Below are 9,893 nucleotides of genomic sequence, written 5' to 3'. Positions count from 1 at the left end.
CTTCATTTGAACAAACACTTAAAAAATCTGGTTGAGCGCACACACTACAGTGCACAAGGACCTGGGTTCAAGGCCCCGGTCCCTACTGGCAGGGGGAAAGTTTTACAAGAGGTGAAGCAGGGATACAAGTGCCTCTCTTTCTCTCTCCCTCTCTCTCTCTATTCCGCTTGATTTCTGACTGTCTCTATCCAATAAAGAACATAAAAAATAGTTTTAAAAATAAAAAGTGGAAAAAAAGAGAAAGATAAGTACAAGTGTCCTGGTTTCTTTGTGTCATGACAGGACACATTCTATCAGTGACTTCTCTCTGCAGAGTCAGGCATTTTCAAGTGGAACTGGAATTTCATTGCCTAGTGCTTTAGGCTCCTGAGAGAAAAAACATTCTTAGAGGCCATTGCTAATAATTCATAAATGATGGAACTTCACTAGATCAAAGAAATTCAACATTCTATTTGTAATTTAAATGTTGTCAGTGCCTTTAAAATGCATGTCTACCATGAATTATCTTGGATGATTATTTTTAATGATTTATGACATCTTAGTGCTCCATGACAACTCTGGTTCTATGCCAGTGTCTTATTCCTTCGGGGAACTCATTTGGAGGCTTATTATCAGCACAAATAACTCTTCTAACAAATCATTTTGGGAGTCAGGTGGTGGCGCACCTGGTTAAGTGCACATTACCATTCACAAGGGCTTGGGTTTAAGTCCCCTGTCCCTACCTGCAGGGGGGAAGCATCATGAGCAAGTACTACAGGGGTCTCTGTATCTCTCCCTCTCTTATCAATGTCCCTCTGTTCTGTTGAAAAAAAAGAAAAGAAAAAAAACTAAGTGCTCGATGCCTGCTCAGTTCTTTTCCTTCCTTCCTTCCTTCCTTCCTTCCTTTTTTTTTTTTTTTTACCAGAGCACTGCTCAGCTCTGGTTTATGGTGGTACGGGGACTGAACCTGGGACTTTGGAGCCTCAGGCATGAGCATCTCTTTTCATAACTATTATGTTATCTACCCCTGCCCTTCTTTTCTTTTCTTTAATTTTAGTTTCTTTATCTGGGGAAGAGAGAAAGGTAGAATGAATTTGGTTTATAACTTTTCTGTGTTGTTGGTGAAAATCACGGAAGAACAAAGTGATTTTTTTCTGCCGTTGACAGCAAGGTCCTCTGACTCAGAATCAGAAGGAATGACAAATGAAGGACTTCTCTCCCTCCCAGTGAGCTTTACGAATCAGAAACATCACTTTTCCTGAAGTGTAGTGTTTTTGTAAATGTGACTTTATACTTTCTGAAAGTTATGGTTTCTTGATTCAGCAATGTATTGCAGGAGCTGGGAGATAGTTCACATTCAGTAGAACTCATGCCTTACCAGCTTCGCCATGCATGAAGTTCCTAGTTTGAACCTTGTTACTACCCGGGAACACCACAACACTGGGGGAACCTTCATGAATGCCCAAGTGGTGCTGTGATGTCTCTCCTCCCTTGTCACTGGGCTGCATACATGGCAAGTCATGCAGTGAGCTACTTTTCCAGCCCGAATATTAAAATGTTACACTAGGGGCTGGGTGGTAGTGCACCAGGTTAAGCAAGGATCCCTGTTTGAACCTCCGGCTAACCACCTGCAGGGGGGGCCACTTCACAAGCAGTGAAGCAGGTCTGCAGGTGTCTATCTTTCTCTTCCCCATCTCTGTCTTCCCCTCCTACCTCAATTTCTCTATCCTATCCAACAACAACAGCAGCAACAACAACAACAATGATAGCAACAACAACAAAAAATGGAAAATATGGCTGCCAGGAGCAGTGGATTCAGAGTACAGGCACTGTGCCCCAGCAATAACCTTGGAGGCAAAAAAAAAAAAAAAGTTACACTGAAAGAGCACAAAAGGACTTAATTCAAGCAAGATATTACATAGCCAGATGTTCTGGATGTACCAAAATCTAAGATACAATTTATTTTCATGACTCCCTGATCCAAAACAAAAAAATATTTCTTGTGCCAAACTGGAAGCTATCTCATTGCTAAGTGTGTTCCACTGATTACATTTTTCTGTTAACTAAAAATTTATTTGCATGGCAAGTTTCCCTGTAATCATGAAGCCGCTTAAAGTTAGCAACAATAGTCTTTCTCAGACACAAATATAATTGTGACACACTACTTAAAAACCTTGCAGGAAAGACCATGCTCTAGTCCAGCCCACAATCTATCCTCACTTTTGATGCTTTCCTTGTGTTTCTTACTCAGTTCTCCTTTGGGATGCATTGGATTGACCTTCTCGTGGTGCATCCTGTGAGTACCCATTCATTGGGGAAACTGATGATCCTTCCTAGCTGACTGAATCCACATGGATCCCAGTCACTTTCAAAGCCAGCAACAAGCAGCTCCTGACAGCTTTCAACCTGACACTGTTGACTGGCTACAGAAGAAGGGAAAACGCTAGAAGAAGAAGTTCTCCTTTTATCCCAATATGCCATGTTAGTTCACACCTTGTTGTGGTAACTCTACTGTTCTTTTGGCTCTGAATACTCTTCCATTTCTCAAAATAATATGTCACTTTTCATCTTTTTAGATGGTTCAAATTTTAGGGTATATATATATATATATATACACACACACACACACACACACACACACACACACACACACATATATATATATATATATATATATATATATATATATTTCTGTTTTGCTATCACCAGTGCTTAATTGCTCCAAAACAGCATTTTCAGACAGAAAGCAAGGGGGGGGGGTGAGAGGGAGAGAAAGAGATTGAGAGAGAGAGGAAGGTTGGGGTGAAGACACCACAGTGCCAAAGCTTCCCTAGGGTGGTGGAGGCTAGGTTTGAATTTGGGTTGCATGCATGGCAAAGCAGTCCCACCATCCAGGTGTGCTGTTTTGTAGACCTTGACCTGTATCTTTTTTAATACAATGCCAGGAAATGAACCCATGACCTTGTGTATGGGTAGCATCAATTTTTAATTCTGTATTCATTTATTTATTTATAAAGAGAAGCAATGGAAAGAGATAGACAGGGCTGGTGAAATAACCCACTTGGATAGTGTGCTATTTTGTCATGTGCACTGTTCAGGTTTGAACATGGTTTCCACCTCACTGACGGAAGCCTTGGTGTGCTTGCACTCTCTTTCTCTACCTCTCTACTTTTCTGTCTCTGTGTAAAAAAAAGTAATAGTATAAAGTCAAATATAAAATGTAAGAAAACATTTATTTAGAACAGGAAAAGAAAACATAAACATTTTGAATGTTTTCAAAGGTAACAAGTCAGACAAAGCTCATGAAAATAACACTTTGAGAGTTGGGCAGTAGCTCAGCAGGTTAACCGCAGGTGGAGCAAAGCACAAGGACCAGCGTAAGGATCCTGGTTTGAGCCCCCTGGCTCCCCACCTGCAGGAGGGGGAGGGGAGTCACTTCACAAGCACAAGCAGTGAAGCAGGTCTGCAGGTGTCTTTCTCTCCCCCTCCCTGTCTTCCCCTCCTCTCTCCATTTCTCTCTGTCCTATCCGATGACATCAGTAACAATAACTACAACAATAAAACAACAAGGGCAACTAAAGGGAATAAATAAACATTTAAAAAGAAAAGAAAGTAACACTTTTGATCAATCTTTGGGGTGGGGTAATTAATGGCCTACAGTACAGGTATTGACGCATAGGTATGATTTGTCATCTCCCATGACAAGGTTCTACAAAACATACTCTAATTTAGGGCCTTTCCCTCCACTGTGCATAGGGACCTCAAATTTCTTTTTCCCGACTCCATATCCATCCCTCCCCACCCACCCTAGAGATCTCTGCTTTGGTTAAATATACCACACCCAGTCCAGGTTTCATCCCTTTTTGTTTTCCTTTCTTGTTTCTTTTTTTTGTTGTTATTGTTGTAGTTATTATTGTAGTTGTTGATATTGTCATTCTTGGATAGGACAGAGAGAAATGGAGAGAGGAGAGGAAGTCAGAGAGGGGGAGAGAAAGATACCTGTAGACCTGATTCACTGCTTGTGAAGCGACTACCCTGGGGGCTCAAACCGGGATACTTATGCTGGTCCTTGCACTTTGAGACACCTGCGCTACCATCGGACTCCCTCTTTTCTTATTTCTTAAGTTCCACCTCTGACATCATCTGGTACCTATATTTCTCCTTTGTTGGGCTTATCTCACTTTGTTGGGAAATTGTGCAAATGTGGTTGAATATTTACAGGGCCCACAAACCACTGTATTTCCATACAAGTATTATTTACAGATTCCCCACCAGGTTATCACCTCAGGGTATTGCTAATTCAGTTAAACCCATTGCAACAGTTGCTAAGGACCTTCCACCTTCCCAGCATGCCTTTTGCCTCTCTCCACCCCCTTTCCTAGCCAATCCCGTCCTGACTTGCCACTTCCAGAATTCTCCTATAAAAGTCACTCCTGTTTCCACTCTCTTTCTCTCCCTTTTTTCTCTTCCACATCCTGACCTGGAGAAGGGCTGGTGTGCATAGCAGGAGGTGGCCATTTTGCTAGCTCCAAGTGGCCTAAACCCACTGTGCTCGAACCCAACTCTGAAACATCCGCGTGAATAAAGAATTGTATTACCACACCGCCACAAGTTCCTGGTCTCTTCTCTCTCCCAACATCACTTAATATGATTCCTTCAAAATCTATCCAAGATGAGAAAAAGATGACTTTATCATTTTTAATTTTTTAAATTTATTTTGTATTGAGAGATTAATAGTTTACAGTAAATACAGTTGTTGGTACAATGTAAATTTCTTTTCAGTTTTCTGAAAAACAATCTCACCCCCAGCATAAATCCTCCTCTACCATCATGGAACAGGACCTGAAAACCCCCCTGCCCCAGAGCCCTTTATTTTGGTGCATTACACCAAACATAGTCCAAGTTCTGCTTTGTGTTCCCCTTTCTATCCTTATTTCTCAACATCTGTCTATGAGTGATATCATCCTATATTTATCCTTCTATTTCTGGCATAATATGATTCCTTGAAGCTCCATCCAAGATGAGGTGAATGGTGAATTCATCATTCTTGATAGCTGAATAGTATTCCATTGTGTATATATACCACAACTTTCTCAGTCAGTCACTCATCTATTGTTGGATGCTTCCAGGTTTTGGTTATTATAAATTGTGCTGTTATGAACATAGGTTTACAGACATCTTTTTGGATGGGTGTGTTCGGTTCCTTAGGGTAGATCCCCAGGAGAGGAATTGTCTGGTTATAGGGTAGGTCTGTTTCTAGCCTTCTGAGAGTTCTCTAGACTGTTGTCAGCATGGGTTGGACAAATTTACATTCCTACCAGACATGCAACCACTCCAGCATTTGTCATTACTATCATTTCTGATGTATGACATTCTCACAGGTGTGAATTGGTATCTCACTGTTGTCTTTATTTGCATTTCTCTGACAATCAATGACTTGTAGCATTTTTTTTTTCATATGCCTGTTGGCCTTTTGTATTTCTACTTTGGTGAATATCCTGTTCATAATATCTCCCCATTTTTGGATGGGGTCATTTCTTTTTTGGTTGATGACATTGGTGAGCTCTCTATATATTTTGGTTATTACCCTTTTGTCTGATGTGTTGCAAGTAAAGAAGCTCTTCTCCCATTGTGTAAGGAGTCTCCTTGTTTGGGTGGTGGTTTCTTTTGTGCATAAGCTTTTTAATTTCATGTAGCCCCATTGGTTTACTTTTGTTTTAGTCTTCCTTTAATTTAAGCATTTAATATTTCAAATTTGTAAACTGATTAAATTCTGACACTGAGTTTAAATTGTTAAAGCATCTCTAAAAATAACTTTTTAAAAATACTAAGCTACCTACAACCTTAAGCCAGACAGATCATAATCATTTGCTCCTATCAATATCTAAGATATTGTTGTTAGTAGACATGATTAAATGACATAAAACATGGTGATGATAGAGTAAATCCTAAACTGGAGTCCTACTCAGAGAATCAATCCTAGCATTCATCCATAGATATGATGGACCTGTAATATCTCCACTATCACTGGTCACTTCCATTAGGAACATCACTGTAAGTCCTCTTGTGGGCTTCTATAAGACCTTGCCCTCACTATAAAGTAGCAATGGTAGGGACTTCCCCATTTTCTTAAGGGTGGCTGAGTCACCCTACTCTGCCACTAAAGGAAGACTGGTCCTGAGACGAGTGTAGCCTAGAATGACTGTGATCTCAGACTGACAAGGCTTCAGAGGTTATATAGGCTCCTGTGCTGAATAAGAATATACATTGGCCTTGGGTAAGACTGATGTGGTAAACAGTTAATTGTATTTATATATTTTCTTCAAGTTTGGCAGCTACTCTTGGCCCTAATCCAGCTTTTTAGCCCTATTTTCAACTCTGATACCATCTTCTCAGACAATATATATATATATATTTGAAAAATTAAAAATTTCTTAATTTTTTATTCCTGGTGCCAATATCACAATTTATAGAACAATATACTTGAGGTAATGAAAAGAAGAGAAAAAGACAAAGCTACAACAGATAAAACAACTCAGGAATATACATCTAATTGACACTACACTGCACTAATCAATAGATGCACTTTGTGCAAACCATGGCTATGACAGTCCTGAACAAGAAGGATTTCCTGTTTAAGCTGCAGTAGCTTTTCTGGCTATGGATCATCGCTCCTTTGGTGGCAGATTTTACAATTCCTCTAATGGATTTGGGATGACTGTCTCAAAGGAACCTGCAGCTTTCCTGACAAGTCCTCATCTCCTGCTGAAAACTGCTTTTCTGCTGAGCTTAAAATCTATAACCATCACCATAGGGACTTCCTGAGCTTCTTCCACCAAAAGTACCTCCCTTCATGGGTTCATAATTTGATTGCTGCTGTCCACCATAACTTCCTAAATCATTGTAATTCCCATGACCACCATAGTTACCACCATCAAAATTTCCTCCTTCATTGTAACCATCATATCCTTCTCCTCCACCACCACCACCACCACCGTATCCACCACCTTGGTTTCCATATCCTGGTCCACCACCATCATAGTTTCCTCCACTGCTATATCCAAGACCAGCACCATAGTTGCCACCATCAACTCCAATCCCATTAAATCTGACATCACCTCCTCTGTAACTACCTCTGCTGCCACCACCTCCACCATAACCTCCTTTCCCACCAAAGTTTCCACCATGGCCAAAGTTTCCTCCACCACCTCCAAAGTATCTCCACGACCCATAAAGTTGCCAGAGCCACCTCCACAACCTCTTTGTGATCCAGTGGACTACATTTCTTGTTTAGACAGAGCCTTTTTTCACTTCACAATTATGCTCATTAATAGTGTGATATTTCTTCAAGCTCAGATCTACAGGGATGCAGAGGTTACACAGGTTACACAGGCTCCTATGCTGAATATGGGCCCCAGATCAAATCAATGGGTTTTTTCAGTTAACAATATTTATATACTTTTCCCATATTTGGAAGCAACTCTCTTTCCTGATCCATCTTTCTAGGCCTATTTCCAACTCCGACACCATCTCCCTAGACAATACCTTTGGCCTATCTGCATGTTAGCTATTAGGCTTAGGCAAAAACTAATAAAATCATGGCCCTCCTGGAACATACCTAAAATAGACCTACTAGCTTTTTCCAAAATGGAGATCCCAAATCTCATCTGCTATACTTCTGCCTTTAGGTTCCTGACTATTTAACAATTTGTTCTGCTTTATATTTTAATTCTTTTGCAGCCACCAAGTTGCAGATGCCAACCTGACTTCCCTGGACAGATGACCTCACCAATGTGTCTTGGAACCTCACCTCCCCAGAGCCCGGCCCCACTAGAGAAATAAACAGGCTGGGACTATAGATCGACTTGTCAATGCCCATGTTCAGTGGAGAAGCAATTACAGATGCCAGACCTTCCACCTTCTGCACCCCATAATGTCCCTGGGTCCATGATCCCAGAGGGATAAAGAATAGGAAAGCTTTCAAGGGAGGGGAGGGGATACAGAGTTCTGGTGGTAGGAACTGTGTAGAATTGTACCCCTCTTATCCCATGGTGCTGTCAATATATTTTTATTTTATGAATAATTTTTTAAAATAGTGTGGTATTTCTGAATGACAATTTTATCAACTATATCCTGATCATCAAAAGTTACAAAAGCAAATCCTCTTTTTTCCAGTCTGCCTGTCTTCCATAACTTCTATGCTTTCAATCTTGCCATACTTTTCAAAGTAATACCTAAAATTGTACTCTTCTGTATCTTCTTTAATACCACCAATGAAAAATTTCTTCACTGTTAAATGGGCCCCCGGCTTTACAGAATCCTCCCTAGAAACAGCTCTCTCTGGTTCCACTACTCGCCTGTCAACTTTGTGTGGTTGAGCACATGTAGCTGCATCCACCTCTTCTATAAAAGAGTAAGGCAAAAAGGCATAAAGGCAAAGCCCCTGAGATGTTTTGTTTGGGGGTTTCACACTACCATACAATCTGTAAGTGTGCCTCCTTTCTCAAAATGTTCTCTTAAATGATCATCTGTAGGTTCAAAGCTCAGACCACCAATGAGCAGTTTTTTCAACTGCTTTGGTTCCTTTGGATTATGACCCTCCTCCCCATGGTGGCAGGGGTGATGGCTGGAGTCCCTCAGACAATAGTCTTAGTCCACCTCCATGTGAGCTATCAAGCTCAATCAAAAATTACTAAAGTCATGGGCCCCCAGGAACCTAAAATAGACTTCCTATATTCTTACTACCCTAAGGTCCCTATTCTCACCTATTCTATTCCTACTTTCTGGTTCCTGCTTATTAAACATTTTGTCCTGCTTCATATCTTAACTGCCTTTCAGACACCAAGTAACAGATCTACTGTGATTCCATCCTGAACTCCCTGGGCAGACACCTTACCAATGTATCCCAGAAAATCACCTCTCTAGAGCTCTACCTCACTAGGGAAAGATAAAAAATGTCTGGGGATATGGATCAATTTGCCAACACCCACCCATATCCAGCAGAGAAGAAATTACAGAAACCAGAACTCCCACCTCCTGCACCCCCAAAATAATTTTGCTTTCATATTCTTAGAGAAGGAGAAATATTAGGGGAAGATCACTAGAGGGCTCTGAAACCCAATTCCATCAGAAGCCAGAGAGAAAAGAGGGGAAAAGGAAAGACATTTAGAAGTAGTAATAATTGTAGGTGTGACTTAAAATGGAAGAGAAGGTTGGGTCATAGAAACACATGGGCAAAAAGATAGATAAATGATAGGCAGATATGTAGACAGACTGACAGATAGTTATAGAAATAATAGCTCATATTTGTGCCCTTAGAGAACTACTGTAGTTTCCAAGGGAAGGAATAGGGATACAGAACTGGTGGTGGGAACAGTGTGGAATCATATCCCCATTATCTTGTATATGAAAATGAGAGTGGAGGAGAGGGAGAGATAGAGATAGGTAGAAAGAGAGATCAAGATCCTGGATTTTTCAGTCTTTACCAGTAATTCATTTCCTAGTCACCATCACCAGTAGTGATTAGAAGTTTCTGGTTCAGGTTTGGCCTGTGAGTGGGCAGTGTTTCATAATAACCACTCTGCTGCACAATTTCTCATCTGTGAAAGCAGGAAAAAGTATAGGATCCCTTCCAGCTATAGCACCCTTGTAATTCAAGGATGAGAGAACCCCCTAGATGAGAACGGGTCATGAACTATTTCCTGCCTTTTCTGTGAAAGCCAGAAAACTGTACAGCAGGGAAGGAGGAGAAAATGAGTATGGAAAGCTGCTCTCTAGCTATTTCTCAGCCTGACTAAAAGCTCTAGCCTTTTTGTGACTTATTTAAAGTGGATGTTATCCATTCCCAAACCTTCTGAGGGTTATCTGTGTTACACTGCCCTCAGAGAATTGCTTCTCGGCTTTCCGTGCTATTT

At 40.8% G+C, this 9,893-nt stretch overlaps 1 long non-coding RNA gene and 1 pseudogene across 3 annotated transcripts in view; both read right to left on the bottom strand.

Annotated features, from left to right (window-relative positions):
• LOC132539465 (uncharacterized) overlaps window positions 1–9,893 on the bottom strand; it is a 133,205-nt gene that overhangs the window by 43,424 nt on the left and 79,888 nt on the right. The gene's annotated exons all lie outside the window — the stretch shown is intronic.
• Window positions 4,826–9,893, bottom strand: part of LOC103116609 (heterogeneous nuclear ribonucleoprotein A3-like) — a 29,754-nt pseudogene continuing 24,686 nt past the window's right edge.

This window comes from Erinaceus europaeus, chromosome 7 (genome assembly GCF_950295315.1).
Source record: "Erinaceus europaeus chromosome 7, mEriEur2.1, whole genome shotgun sequence".
NCBI lineage: Eukaryota > Metazoa > Chordata > Mammalia > Eulipotyphla > Erinaceidae > Erinaceus > Erinaceus europaeus.
This window is presented reverse-complemented; position numbering and strand designations above follow the sequence as displayed.